The sequence below is a fragment of the Cydia splendana genome, chromosome 5 (assembly GCF_910591565.1).
Source record: "Cydia splendana chromosome 5, ilCydSple1.2, whole genome shotgun sequence".
In the NCBI taxonomy this organism is placed as follows: Eukaryota; Metazoa; Arthropoda; class Insecta; order Lepidoptera; family Tortricidae; genus Cydia; species Cydia splendana.
Genome location: NC_085964.1, coordinates 4,080,317 through 4,096,086, shown reverse-complemented (window position 1 = coordinate 4,096,086; position 15,770 = coordinate 4,080,317). Strand labels below are relative to the sequence as shown.

General features: G+C 43.1%; 1 protein-coding gene and 1 long non-coding RNA gene across 5 annotated transcripts in view; both read right to left on the bottom strand.

The window, feature by feature from the left end:
* LOC134790434 (protein spire) overlaps positions 1-15,770 on the bottom strand; it is a 271,608-nt gene that overhangs the window by 43,207 nt on the left and 212,631 nt on the right. The gene's annotated exons all lie outside the window — the stretch shown is intronic.
* LOC134790420 (uncharacterized) lies at positions 9,998-13,858 on the bottom strand. Its single transcript, XR_010144186.1, has 2 exons — positions 13,233-13,858; positions 9,998-12,865 (listed from the first exon to the last, which is right to left on the bottom strand). It is a non-coding gene; the product is annotated as an uncharacterized LOC134790420 (long non-coding RNA).

Genomic DNA, 15,770 nt, shown 5'->3' with positions numbered 1-15,770 from the left:
TGGTTGTATCATAGAATACTTAATAGTACTTACGATGAACATAATTATCACCATCTAACGATTGTTCTCTCTTCCCTGCCTAGCGCATGGCGCCAATCTGCCGTATTCGAACTTCAAGATATTCACAAGAGACGACACGTACTAGATCCATTCTAGATACGTTATAGTTTAGATATCAACTAGTTCTCTTTTGCAGCGCAATTCGGGCAACCAATGTCACTTTTACGTTAGATAGAGTAAGATATCTATTAGATGTGAATTGGATCTCTAAGTCATATCCTGTGGAAATCGTTCAACAGTATCTCCAGAATCGCGCAAATGTCAAATTTGAAAGGTTAGATCTTAAACATATCGTTATCGTATCTTGGTGATGTCTAATAGATGTCTATTTCAAAATCCGAATCGGGCCCAATGCCGCGTTTTCTTTCTCGCTCACAAGGTTGTGCCAGATGGGACAGACGCAAAATTGTAGCTTTTGTATTTAATTTTTACACGTTTTAGTCATGGCATTTCATGAAAAAAACCACTCGCTCGGATCGGAGCACCTATGAGCCAAACGAGCGAGAAACATTTGAGTAAAATACCACTGGTTGTTGTCAAGTGGATCTATATCTGAATCCCTAAAGTCTTTTCTCCTATCTTTGCATTCCCTAATATTGTTTGTCATAATGATCAGTTGTTCTAACACTAAACCTAAAAGTAGGTTAGCACTTTTCTGGTAGCGGTTCGTTTTTGCGAGGGTGGCAGTTCTAACCTAAATTGATCATTAGGGCATGTGTCCATTAGGACAAACCAGTTAGGGCAAGTAACTTTAGGACAAACGTTGTTAGGGATTCAGAAGGACACCCTTCTCAAGTATGTGTTCCTTCCCTGACACCCTCTCGAATTTTATATGGGTATGGGTAGTTTCAATCAAGAGCGAGGTTCTACTTAACCAAGTTTATTACGATCGTATAAACTGCAGGTGGTCTGGCTGTTCCATTTATGTTCGCAATATATTCTCTAATTAATTTTGAAAAGACAAAGCGCCTCACACAGTCTCCTCTTATTAAGTCAACAAGAATTTGAATTCAGTAGAATTATTTCTGTCATTACATCCATTAATAATTATTCTGTCTCCATTGAGCATTATATATACGAAATTTTCTACCGTTCTCCCGCCCAAACGCGATTTAAATATGTGTAGGTATACCTAAGATTTTTATGTCTTTTTCTAATGTGTAAAATGTCCAGTAAAATTCCTAATCATCGACTTGAAGCGTTGTATATATTTAGGAAGGTAAATTACGAAATAAAATGTGTTTGCACGGGACAGCTCATGGAATGTCCTAATACCTACTTGTAGCGATTGAGTTAAAAATGGTCCTCGTAAATTTTTATGGAGTTCGTTGTAATTGGTTTTCCTCTTTTGTCAGAGGAGAGGAGCGCAAAACATTTTTATTATCTGGTGTCGTCATAAACCAGTGTCATTAATGTTGTTTACATAAACATCCCCTTAGTCAGCAATAAAACTATTGAAACGGATTATATCGCGTATATTGAATTCATACTACATCCCGCCGTTTCGAACCCTTTATAGCGTTCGTGGTCAACGGGGCTAAGGAAAAACTACGCTGTGCAAAAACTATACCCACTTACAAAATAATGAACCATCATAAACTATTAATTTTAAGGCCAGTTATACATGCAAAATTGGTTTATAATAAGGCTAGTTCTACATTACAACTATTTTCAAGTAAAGATCCGAAGAACCGAAGACAATATTATCCCGTTAGTCTACTTTTAATTAGTAGCTTGACATCAAAATACCAGTTTTATGTAGCTCATAAAGTAAAGAGCGTCGCAAATACGATTTCCAATGGTTTTCGCGCTTTCTGCGCACGATGGTTGATTAGATTACAGACGCGCATACAAGTTTGAATCGCGGTTGCTTAGGGACGGCATGACTCATTGCGAACTTACGCACATGCATTAACTTCATTGTCGTGTATAGCTAGTTTTTAATCATACATGTTTAGTTTTAATCGTTCTTATATTATGTTAATCTACTTTTGTGTGTTTATTTTATTATGTAACTTGTGTCCATTTTTTATTAATTTTATTATGTTATGTGTATAATTTTAAGTGTAAATTGTTCCCCAATATATTGCATACCCTTTTCCCTTAATTACGAACAATATGTAATAGACTAAGCTTATTGGTTGAATAAAACAATTTCTCACTCTGCACGTAACACCCACGCCTTGAGTAGGCGTGGCCTAGAGTACCCACGGTGGGGATCGCGCCGAGCGCGCCTATATATACGCGCCCACCCTGGATGCTTGTCACTCACTCATCAATAGCCACAGAGGCACCAGCCTCCCAACACTCTCCAAAGTTTTCTTATAAATCAACAAATGTGTTTTCATTAAACACCCTACACAGCCCCGGTAATGGTGCGGTAATCTGGAGGTAATCTGCAGCAGCCAGCCAGCGCGTTCCAGCCGTCGTGTACGAGTTCCTGACTTCGGAATCTGCGAGCCCCACAGTAACTACGCTCGACATTATGGTCCTTCGTTTGCCGAATGAAGAAAGAAACAAGTACGCGCTGAATTTTAAGTAGAACTATACTTAATTCAGGAGAACAAAGAAAAACGAACGCGCTGAGCCCCCGAAGTTCGCTTCGGCTCAGACCTTACCATACCAACCTTTTCCGTAACCCACCATTACCGGCTTGCCGGTGGACCGTGCAGTGTCGTAGGTTCGCCTCCACTCACGTGTCCTGGCAACTTTAGTTGCATGTGTCACATGGTGATACCATCACACTGTTTTCGAACGCTCTAGGCCTTGCACTTTAGCCATTGCGGGAGATTCAGTGCACCGAGGGATCCACGCTTAGGGGCACTGACGCTGCGCTCGGTAGCGTCAGAGCATAGGCGTTAGGCAGGTAAATTTGTATATAGTTAGGGACCCCCCGCGTGTGTCAAGTGTTGTGTTGTGTTGTGTGCGTAAAAATCAAGAAAGAAGAAGATGTCGCAAGACGGAAGATCACTACGCTCACGCAAACGGGACCTGCCTGTCCCCACGCCTACGCCCTCGTCCGGCAATACTACGTCCGGCGCGACCAATACGTGGAGCAAAGGCACCAGTGGCGACCAGAAAACTAGTGATGAGAAAGAAAATGAGTCGGTACACTCAGACGAGCGTCATAACGATACAGTGGTAGTTCGCAGTCGGTCGAATACTTTAGTGCCACCCGTTGTTGCGCCGCCGCCGCGAGCGCCGTCTGTTCGCGAGTCAGTTAGGTCTGTTCGCGAATCGGTAAGTAGGGACCGCGATAGTGAATTAACCGTGCTGTTAGCAGAGCTCGAGGTTCGTAAAGCCGCTCTAGTCGTAGCCAAAGCAGAGTCCGATACTGCCAAGTTAATGCTGCAGATTGCCCAAGTTAAGGCGCAGTCTGACGGCGGCAGTGTCGAGTCCGAGGCCGAGGTACGAACTAGAAGTTGGGTAGAACGACAAGCGACGCTACAGCGCGAGATCGCGCGTAAAAACGTAAAAATCCCGCCGCCGAAAGAGACCGCGCCGCGCGCCGCGCCCGACCGGGCCAGCAAACCGCAACCGCGATATTTAGAGGTACCACACGGTACCTACCCGCCGATGTATCACAAGCCGCCTGAGTTACCCCCGTTCGGCGGAGATATCACCGAATGGATATCGTTTAGAGCGGAGTTCGAGGACACGTCGCCCATGTTTAGTGCCGTCAATAATGTCAGTAGAATCAGACGCGCGCTTAAAGGCGAGGCCCGGACGGCCGTAAAATCGATCATGTACACTGTTCAGGATCCATACGAAATTATGGAAGCGCTAGAACGGCAATTTGGCGACCCCGAGGAAATTGTACTTACGGAGCTGCATAATATCAAACGCATGCCGCGTTTGTCTGAAGACAATGCTAATATCTCGTCGTTTGCCGCGCATATCGCGAACGCCGTCGCCACCGTAAAGTCATTGCGTCAAGAAAAATATTTGCACGCGCCTGAACTAGTGAACAAAATAGTGGACAAATTAAATTTGATAGTGCGTTACGAATGGGCCAAATATAGGCAGACTAATTCGGAAACTCCCGGCTTAGCCGCTTTATCTGAGTTTCTCAACGATATTAGTACTGCAGCCAAACGCGTAAACCGCAGACCGGCTACTAGATCGCGAGCTGTAGTGAACACGGTATCTTTTGAACACGAACCTAGGCGGTCGAGCAACGCTCCCTCTAGATCTCGCGTCCCCGCGTTCTCCCGCGACTGTAGCACGGGCTCGGAGTCAGATTTCCACGAAGATTACCCACGCGAAACGGAGAGTAGATCGCGTAGTAAACATACTGTCGCACAAGTAAAACCGCGCGAAAATAACAATAAAAAAAAAACCGCGTCAACCGGAGCTAGACCCAAACAGCAGGTATCGTCCGTCCCTGTCTCGCGCAGCACGTGCGCCATTTGTAAGAGCGGGAACGAGCACAAAGTCAGTGCGTGCTCAAAGTTTTTAGCCGCGACGATATCTGAGCGATGGGATCTGGTGAAGGGTGCTAGATTGTGCTACAGATGTTTGGACGTGAATCACCGTAGGCCGTTTAAGTGTAAATACGTCGCGTGCGGTGTAAATCAGTGCGAAGCCGGACACAGTAAGCTGTTACACGGACTGAACGCGGCCGCGCCCGCGAACGGTAACAGTACGCCGGCCGTATCTGTAAACAATATTAGACTCCCGCAAACGTATCTTAAAGTCATGCCTGTGGAGGTGTCGGGACCTTTAGGTACCGTACAAACCCTCGCGCTACTCGATGAAGGCGCGGCAATGACTTTAATGCTGCACGAGACAGCTGACAAAATCGCGCCTCGTGTACGCGGAGAGACGCTAGAAATTGAAGGAATAGGCGGCAGAGTCACAGACCCTGATTCGTATTCACTACAGGTCGCGATTAGGGGTTTTTGTAGCCGACATTTGGAGTTAATGGAGGTGCTCACGATAGGCGATATAGGTATAGGTTCGCAAGGCGTACCACGTGACTTAGTCGACAAGTGCGAACATTTGTCGAAAATCGCGGACGAGTTAAGTTACCCGACGTCAGTACCTACTATCGTGATAGGCCAAGATAACTGGCACCTCATCATTTCTCGGCAAGTCATAGACGGCCCGCCTAACCTTCCCGTCGCGAGTCTAACTAGATTAGGATGGGTCCTACACGGCCCAGACCGAACGCGTCGCGCCGCGGTAAATTTTGTAGGGCACGCACGGCCCAAAACCGCGGACGACGAAGCTCTAGAGCTTATGAAACAGCATTTCGACATAGAATCGTTAGGCGTTTCGCAAAAGTTGCCTCGGGCCGATCCCGACCAACGCGCGCTAGACTTATTAAAAGCCACGTGTGATAAGATACCGGGGGAGAATCGGTATCGAGCGGGCTTATTATGGCGAACTGACGACGAAAAACTCCCCGATAACCGAGCGCAAGCGTTAAAGCGGCTATTCAGTCTAGAACGTAAACTAGACCGCGACGTAAAGTTGAAAGCCGAATATACGAAACACATGAACAACTTGCTCGATAAAGGTTACGCGGAGAAAATGAACTCGCCCCCGCCCCCCGACTCACCCCGGACGTGGTACCTAGCTCATTTCCCCACATTTCACCCACAGCGCGGTAAAATGCGGTTAGTTTGGGACGCGGCTGCTACAGCATACGGACGTTCGCTAAACAGCGCGCTGTTAGCCGGCCCCGACCTGTTAGAGTCCCTTTTTGGCGTATTAGTGCGATTCCGCGAAGGTAAAATCGCGGTGATAGCCGACGTCAAAGAGATGTTTTTACAGATCGAAATAGTAGAGCGAGATCGGGACGCGTTACGTTTCGTTTGGAGGGGGGAAGACCGTACATCTCCTCCACAAGAGTACAGAATGAAGCGGCTTATATTTGGATCGGCAGCGTCGCCGACAACCGCGTTATATGTCAAAAACGAAAACGCAAAAACGCATAGTACTGAGTTTCCGATCGCAGCTGAAAAAACAATTAAAAATACGTACATGGACGACATGTTGATCGCCCTCGACACGTCAGAGGAGCACGCCAGACGCGTAGTAAACGATATTTACGAGCTAAACATGCGCGCGTCCTTCGAACTCCGCGGGTTCGCTTCAAACCACCCTGCGGTAATTTCTGACGTAGTTAATAGCAAAGAGGAAACGTCTTTGTTAGGCGCGAGCGAGAGCGAACGTACCTTAGGTTTGAAATGGAATCACAAGCGTGACACCTTAGGTTTCAACGTGAACTTTCGTAATACGCCCGAAGACGTACTTAACGGTCAGAAATTGCCAACGAAGCGACAGGTAACGAGTAGCGCGATGTCAATATTCGATCCGATCGGTTACGTAAGCCCCATATCCGTCTTAGGCAAGGCGTTAATGCAGGAAATATGGAGGACAGGAATCGGTTGGGACTCGCCTATACCCGTCTCACTCGCACCCGCCTGGCGATCGTTCATCGATAACGTACAACAATTACGAGACTTAGAGATTCCGCGACACGTGACCGCATTTAATAGGGAGGCATATATGCATGTTTTTTGCGACGCGAGCGAAAAAATATATGCCGCGGCCGTGTATTTAGTTAGCGTCAACCCCGAGGGGACTAGAACTTCCGCGTTAGTAGCCGCTAAGGCCCGCGTTTCGCCTCTCCGGGTAGTTAGCATTCCGAGGATGGAATTGCAGAGCTGCGTACTAGCTACTAGATTAGCGGAAACCATAGTCAAGGAGTCAGATTACGTAATAAAGGACAAGTATTTTTGGTCTGACTCCAAAACGGCGCTCACGTGGATACGTTCGGACCCACGTAGGTATAAAACATTCGTAGCACATAGGTTAGCAGAAATCGAGAACACTACCACCCCCGCCAACTGGCGCTGGGTGCCTAGTGCAGCTAACGTGGCTGACGACGCGACTCGCGGTATACCTGCGCAATTCGGAGTGAACCATCGGTGGTTCATAGGGCCCGATTTTATACGTAAACCGGAAGAGCATTGGCCGACCGAAAAAGCGCCAACGCCCGTCGCCGATACGGGCGAAGAGCGCGTCAACAAACTCGTATGCTCAGTAGGTGTCGCGAAAAATAAGTTTGAGTACCTGCCGGAGGTAAGTAGGTTCTCAAAGTTCGTACGACTAGTTCGCGCCACCGCTAGGGTTCTGGTTGCCGCCGAGGTATTCAAAGCCTCACTGCTATCTAAGAAAACAGATACAGAAGTGAATAAGGGGCATTTAAATTTAGCAGAGATATTGCTAATTCGCCGGAGTCAACATGCTGCCTTTCCAGAGGAGATTAAGCTATTGGAAACTGGGCGGCCTCTACCGAAGAAGTCTCCGCTGCATAAGATAGCAATACAACTTGATAAGAACGGAGTCATAGTGCTAAACGCTAGAATTGACAAAGACGTGCACATACCCGTCCTACACGCAAAAGAAGACTTCGTCAAGCTGCTAATACATCATTTTCATGCGCTCTTCGACCACGGCAACCACGCAACCGTCATCAACGAGTTGAAGCAGAGATATTTTATTATCGGGCTGCGCGGTAATATTCGCTATATAGCGAACAAGTGCCAATGGTGTCGGACCTATAAAGGAACCACACTCAAGGTTCCTGTAGGCGACCTCCCGCCAGAGAGGCTCCAGGCGAATCAACCGCCATTTACCGCTGCAGCCGTAGACCTGTTTGGCCCTATGCAAATCACAATAGGCCGCCGCCGCGAAAAGAGATGGGGTGTACTATACACATGCCTCACGACACGCGCTGTGCACTTAGAGCTTGCCGCCTCACTTTCGGCATCCTCTATGATACTTTCCTTGCGCAGAATGATAGCGCGACGCGGCACGCCTACAGTTCTTTACTCTGACAACGCCACCAACTTTTACGGCGCAGAGCGAGAACTGGCAGAAGCCAAGAAGACGCTGCCCGACACTTTAAAGCCATTTTTGATCGAGCGAGCCATAACCTGGAAAAAGATACCGCCCGGCAACCCTTCCGCCGGCGGTGCATGGGAACGGCTCGTAGGCAGCGTGAAAAGGTCACTAAAGGTAACACTCAAAGAGAGAGCACCTCACGAAGAAGTTCTGCATACATTACTGCTGGAAGCCGAGCACATAGTCAACTCTCGACCGTTGACACCAGTGAATCCAGACCTAGACAGCGAAGCTCTGACGCCGAACCATTTTCTCATCGGGCGATCGAGCTCAATGTCACCACTGGGCGTCTTCACAGACGCGACTATGTCACTCTCGTCATGGAAGACAGCGCAGACCTTAGCCGACCATTTTTGGAGGCGCTGGCAGCGAGAATACCGACCCAGCCTCCTCCCTCGGCCCGGTGCTCATCAGAACGTGAAGAAACTACATGTAGGCGACGTAGTCATCGTAGCGGACAGCTCCATGCCACGAGGAACATGGCCTAGAGGCGTAATCGCACAACTCTTTCCCGGCCCTGATGGCCACGTAAGAGTAGCCATTGTTCGCACCCGCGCAGGTGACGTCCGCCGCCCAGTTTCCCGGCTTATACCTATATACTCCTCGCAATCAGACGGTGTTGACACACGTGGGGGAGATTGTCGTGTATAGCTAGTTTTTAATCATACATGTTTAGTTTTAATCGTTCTTATATTATGTTAATCTACTTTTGTGTGTTTATTTTATTATGTAACTTGTGTCCATTTTTTATTAATTTTATTATGTTATGTGTATAATTTTAAGTGTAAATTGTTCCCCAATAAATTGCATACCCTTTTCCCTTAATTACGAACAATATGTAATAGACTAAGCTTATTGGTTGAATAAAACAATTTCTCACTCTGCACGTAACACCCACGCCTTGAGTAGGCGTGGCCTAGAGTACCCACGGTGGGGATCGCGCCGAGCGCGCCTATATATACGCGCCCACCCTGGATGCTTGTCACTCACTCATCAATAGCCACAGAGGCACCAGCCTCCCAACACTCTCCAAAGTTTTCTTATAAATCAACAAATGTGTTTTCATTAAACACCCTACACAGCCCCGGTAATGGTGCGGTAATCTGGAGGTAATCTGCAGCAGCCAGCCAGCGCGTTCCAGCCGTCGTGTACGAGTTCCTGACTTCGGAATCTGCGAGCCCCACAGTAACTACGCTCGACATTCATTAAATCAGATTTGCTGTGCCGTTGCCGTACTTAGTATGTATAAACAATGTCGGCGTTGATCCCTCATTATTTTTATTGTTTCCTAGCGTAATTAAGTTTTCTTTAGATAATTGCTAAACGAAGAAATTAACACAGTCATTGACGGGAACCCGCGCGCTCGGCGGACGCTCTGTTCGTAGTCGCTTTCCTCTACAAAGCGGGAAAACGAATCGGTTAGTAGGTTAGAATCGGCTACGCGTGTATAGCGCTACGAAAACCTGGCACTGATTGCGTTCAAGTTCTCTTAATTCTCTTAGTTTTTCATACGATTACGCATTGGTGCACGGCCCGATTCGAACTTTAAGATACGTCAAATATTACGCCTAGACACGATATCCATATAATCCATTTCGTATCTAGACGTAATATTTGACGTACCTTAAAGTTAAATTCGGGCCGGAACTGTACAGGTAAATAAGTAAATGATGTTGCAAGCTTAGTTTGCGGTTGGCTAGGGACAGTTGTTATGACTCATTGTTAATTAACACAGCCGCAGCTAATTGCACGCACAAGTAATAAACATAATTCTGAACGGATTAGCACAGATGTTGGAACCCCCATTAAACTGTCAAATTATCCGTCCTCCGACTCTAACAAGCTATTAATTTATAATTAAATAGATTAATAATAGACGGTTAAAATGACAAATAATACTCGTCACGCGGATACTATAAGTATAGTTGGTCAAACCAAATCTGTCAGTAAATAAGAACAAAAAAGCTATACTCATTGTATCGTGTTAAGCAATTAGTAGGTATTCAATGAAACAATAACATAATTGAGAACTCCGTGTATTCCACAAGTCAGTTTGTTCGTTACAGTTTGCTTGGACGCGTCGGTCACGTTATAGTCACGTGATCGTAGTGTGTTCCAAAACGCCTTAACTAAGAACATGATACATCTTCCCCCTTATGTGATAAGTCTGTCTCATAGTCTTTAAGATAAGCTGGAGGGTTAATAACACGTTTAGGTCTGCCTTCACAATTAGCCGAAGATCCAGGTTCCATCATTTGTTCAGAACCCATAGGCAACTCCGAGTCCCCATCCTCAGGTATAACGCATCGCCTCGGCGAGCTAACAGAAACATCTAATGGTATCTTGGAAGTTGCTGATGGCTTCAGTTGCGAAGAGTTCCTTCTTAACATAGAACCCTGATCATCTTGGATCAAGTAAGACCTGGGCGAACTGTGAGAGTCCACTATTTTGGCTGGCAACCATACATTTTCTCTGCGATATACAACATCTTGCCCTTTTTCTAGAGTATAATTATAACGTCTGGCAGTTTTATCATAATTCGTTTTATTCATCATGTTTCTTTTTTCTTGATACTTATCAAAATCAGTGACTACTTTTGGTGCAAGCAAGTTGTTGTGTATTGGCAGTGTAGACTTAGTAAAACGACTAAACAACAATTGAGATGGAGAGTATGGTGAACCTATCACTGGGCTATTCCTATATTCTAAGATAACAAGATGTATGTCTAAATTTTCATCCTTGCATTTTTTTAACATATGCTTTGCTATACCAACATATTTTTCAACAAAGCCATTCGATTTAGGATACAGCGGGCTAGATGTAACAACAGAGAATTTATACATTTTTGCAAAGTTTTTAAATTCAATTGAGTTGAATGGCATGTTGTCAGCTCTGAGAATGCTTGGTATACCATGAGTAGCAAATAAGGTTTTTAATATTTTTATAACTGTTGCAGCAGTCATAGAATTAACTTTTATTAGATCAAACCACTTAGTATAGTAGTCAGCCACTACTAGATAGTTTTCATTACCATAATTTAGAAAATCACAACCCACTTTATGATATGGGAGTGATGGTGTAGTTTCATCTAATAATAAGGATTCCTTTACTTTTCTAGTACTATATTTTTCACATAAATGACATTTACTTATAGTATCAATGACATCACTTTTCATGTTTAGCCAAAAGAAAAGTGACTTTACTCTACCCAGCGTTTTAGTGATACCAAAATGTGCAGAGTGTACTCTTTCCATAACAGTTTTTTTAAGAGATGAAGGAACTATAATCCTATTATCTAAATATACAATATTATTTTCAACTACAATGTTATTTTTTAATTTCCAATAAGGTTTGACAAGATCTGTAACTTTATCAATATTTGTAGGCCAACCATTATTACAGTATTCTATCATTTGGGATAGTGCTGCATCTTTACATGTGGCTTCTGTAATCTCTATGAGAAAGCTATCACATACATTCACAGTATGAACAACATGGTCCAAAGATTGTTCAAGTGTACTAGCATCAGCTTTAGAAGATGCTCTACTTATAGCATCCGCAATCAACATCTGTGAACCCTTAACATACTGGACATCAATATCATATATATTTAGTTTTAATCTAATTTTTCGTAGTCTTTGTGATGCAATGGAATAAATTTCTTTTTTCATTAATGCAACTAATGGTTGATGATCAGTTTGGACTACAGTATGCCTACCATATATATAATAATGAAATTTTTTACAAGCAAATAAAATGGCTAAAAATTCCTTGTCTATTTGACCATATTCACATTCAGTTTTACTTAGGCTTTTAGATGCAAATGCAACTGGTTGTTTAAACTGCATCAAAACGCAGCCAATTGCATTTTTTGAACTATCAGTCTGGATAGTTAAAGGTTGCTTGGGATCAAAATTTCTTAAAACAGGTGGACTAATAAGAATGTTTTTGATTTGTTCAATACACTTTTCATGAGTCGCTCTCCACTGAAACACAACATCTTTTTTTAAAAGTTCTCTTAGCGGGCTTGTTAATTCGGACAATCTTGGGATGTAATCTCTCATATAATTTACCATGCCCAGAAACCTTTGTAAACTTTGTTTATCGGAGGGCGAGTCATAATCCATTATAGCTTTAACCTTATTTTTATCAGGCATCAGACAACCATTAATTATCTCATGACCAAAATACTTTACTATTTCAGGGAGATATTGAAATTTTTTAAGATTAAATTTAATATTTAATTCTCGTGCCCTTAATAAGACTTTTTCTAAAGCCACATCATGTTCCTCTTTTGTTTTGCCATATATTAAAAAATCATCAATGTATATAAATGTATTTTCTATGTTTTTGAAACAATTTTCACAGTTTTCTTGAAATATTTCAGCTGAAATGTCTAATCCGAATGGTAAAACATTAAAATTGTATGTGCCAAAGACTGTTGAGAATGTACAAAGCTTTTTACTAGATTCAGAAAGACCAATTTGCCAAAAAGACTCTTTCAAGTCTAGGACCGAGAAATATTTAGCGTCAGATATTTTAGATTTAAGGTCATTTATAGTTGGTATTTCATAATATTTCTTAAGAATACACTTATTTAGATCCCTAGGGTCTAAGCACACACGGATTGCATTTTGGTCTTTCTCAACTATCACAATTCTATTGATCCATTCTGTGGCTTCATCCATCTTTGATATGACACCTTTTTTACACAATCGTTCAAGTTCAGACTTAAGTTTTTCTTTTAATTTTAGAGGAACACGATGAGGTGGTTTTGAGATTGGTACAGACCCTTCTTTTAGTAGTATTTGACATTCAGCTGGAAATCTCCCTGTCCCAGTAAATACATCTTGGTACTTTGCAATTAATTCAATTTTCCTTGGATCATCTGTAACAATGTCATTTTCCAGTGAGTCAATTTTATTAATGTATTTTCTTTCAACCAAACCTAGCATTGAACAAGCATCTCTGCCCAGGGTTGGTTGAAACTCTGAATCTGTAACAATAAATTCTATAAAATAGCATTTACTCATTAATTTGACTTCCAACAATATAGAGCCATATACTTTTATCCCTGTATTGTTGTAAGCATAGAGATTACATTTAGAAGATTCCAACTTCAGGTTTTTTCTTTGTTTAATCGCTTGATAATCACTGAACGGAATCAAGTTAACATCTGAACCACAATCTAGCTTAAACTTGATACTCTTGGTGTCTTCTATTAATAATGCTTGTGTCCATTCTTTAGAACGTACCTTCTGAACACTGCCACAATAAAATTCACCATCACTATCTTCCTGATTGTCTGCAATAGCTTTTACATATTTGCTGCGGCACACTGTAGCATAATGGTTGTACCGATTGCACTTTGTACACAATTTGCCACGAGCCGGACACACTTCGAGTTTACGCTCATGTTGTTCTCCGCACCATTTGCATTTCAGTACCATATTATTATTATGTACCGGTTTGCTGTTCGATTTTTTTTCAATCACCTTATCAACCTTGACTTTGCCTTGGACCTCTGCAGCATGTTGACGTCCTAATTCGGCAAGTCGCAACTTTGTGATTACCATGTCCAATTCTGCATCGCCTTCTATGACTATCTTCTTCTGGGTATGCAGGTCATTGGTACCCAATACGAGTCGGTCGCGAACAGCATCATCTTCGTCCGCTCCAAATTTACAACTCTTAACTAGCCTCTTTACATCAGTTAGGAAGCTGTCAAATGGTTCGCTCTCCTCCTGCTTTCTGGTGTAAAAAAGGAACCTTGAATGAAGAACATTCTTTTTAGGCTCACAATAGTCCTTGAACTTCTTCATGACATCTTCAAACTTTACGTCTTCCGTCGTCGTCAACGCAAAGTTATTGTAGATTTTAATGCCATCCTCACCAATTACATTTAAAAGGATAGCCACTTTCCTTGTGTCATCGCTTTTGTCTAAGCCAGACGCCACCAAATATATTTTCAGGTTCTGTTCAAACGTTTTCCAATTCTCCGACAGATTTCCTGATACGTTTAACTTTTCAGGTATGTTAAACATCGACATGATTGACGGAGTAGACTGCGACTGCGCCATGTATCGTGTTAAGCAATTAGTAGGTATTCAATGAAACAATAACATAATTGAGAACTCCGTGTATTCCACAAGTCAGTTTGTTCGTTACAGTTTGCTTGGACGCGTCGGTCACGTTATAGTCACGTGATCGTAGTGTGTTCCAAAACGCCTTAACTAAGAACATGATACACTCATCCTTTCCTTTTGGGTGCTAGTACTAAGTGTAAGACAAAGATAGTATGATTCTCTCTATCTATGTTTGAAATGAGACAGTCCTTTGACAAACTATAGCGATTAAGGTATCAAATCGTCCATTGACAAACGCCAAACGAAAAGTAAACAAGTATTAAGTTTCGATTGGCATTTCGGCCAGACGGTTATGGTAGTCGTAGTTTTCTACGTGACAGGGTGATAAGACGGTGTCTGTCTCTTATCAATCGCGTTTTGTTAAAAAGTGACACTTATTTTATCACGTGGATAAAGCCATCCATAATACTCCTACGGTCTCCAGGACAGCATTGGTAACTCAGTATTATTAAGACTTTCGCTGCGTGGTTCATCAAAGCTAGAACATGCAGCAGCTCTTCTGCCGAATCCACACCGACAGCGTAAGTGTCAATATGCTGGTACTCACTGGTCATGGCCGCGGTGCTGCCCCAGTACGCCTTGTCCTGCGCCACGTCCAGCGGCGGCTCGTCGGGGCTCCGCGCGGGCTCCAGCAGCCCCGACACGGGCCGCGCGAGCAGCAGCGCCGCCGGCGACACCCGCGACCGCCGCAGTTTGACTGACCGACTTCACAGTTCACCCACACACGCAAAAGCCTAACTTTTTAAATTTAGATTTGACTAAAGCCACCAATCTCAAAAGCCGAAAGCGATCAGAAACTTTTTTAATTTTATCACGCGTGGCTGGGATTTCAAATATCCAGATGTCTCAATTGATTTCCACAGATTCTCAAATTAAGTACCTAGTTACGCCGTTGTACTAACACGATTTTTAACTTAAGTATCTACTTAAGAGATCTCTATTATGCACTTCTTTTAATGTTTTGAGGCACAAGGTCTTTGTCCACCGTTTATTTTAAAATATCACAAATAAAACACTTGCGCAGGAACTTATCACACCTAATTCCTTTGTTTGTCTAATTGGCATCTATTTTTTTTTCATCTACTTGTTAATAACGACCTACCTCAATGTCAACAAACACCAAATGTATTTTTAAACGCTCTTAATCGAGCGTTTATCTTGATTACTTAACTATTTGATTAAAACACCGTTTAATTTTACATTCACTAAATTTAAATTAACGTGCACGTTTATTTACGTAACTTGGCCTAAAAGGCTAAAACGTTAGCCCCAAAACGTTGACCTATAACACACGGCCCGTCGGTAACACAATCAAACACATCTGATCGCACTGCGCCACCCTTGGAACTCCTAAACAATCACATAAAATTCACTAAATCTCCTTCTACATCTACAGAACAACTATTCTTAATTAATATTTTTCTAGTTTTAATTGACGTAAATGAGATTTTTATAATATGAAGCACAGTTTTTTTTTGTAAATAAAAAGCGCGTGCTTAGCTTATGGCGACCGTCGCCATATTGGATCGTGAGGGTTGTTACAGCTGACGCATGCGCGCTGGAAATCTGAGCTGAAAGTACAAGGGTCGCGTCATTCAAATTTCCACGTACTAAAATATAAAGCACCGCAACCATTGCTTGGATGGT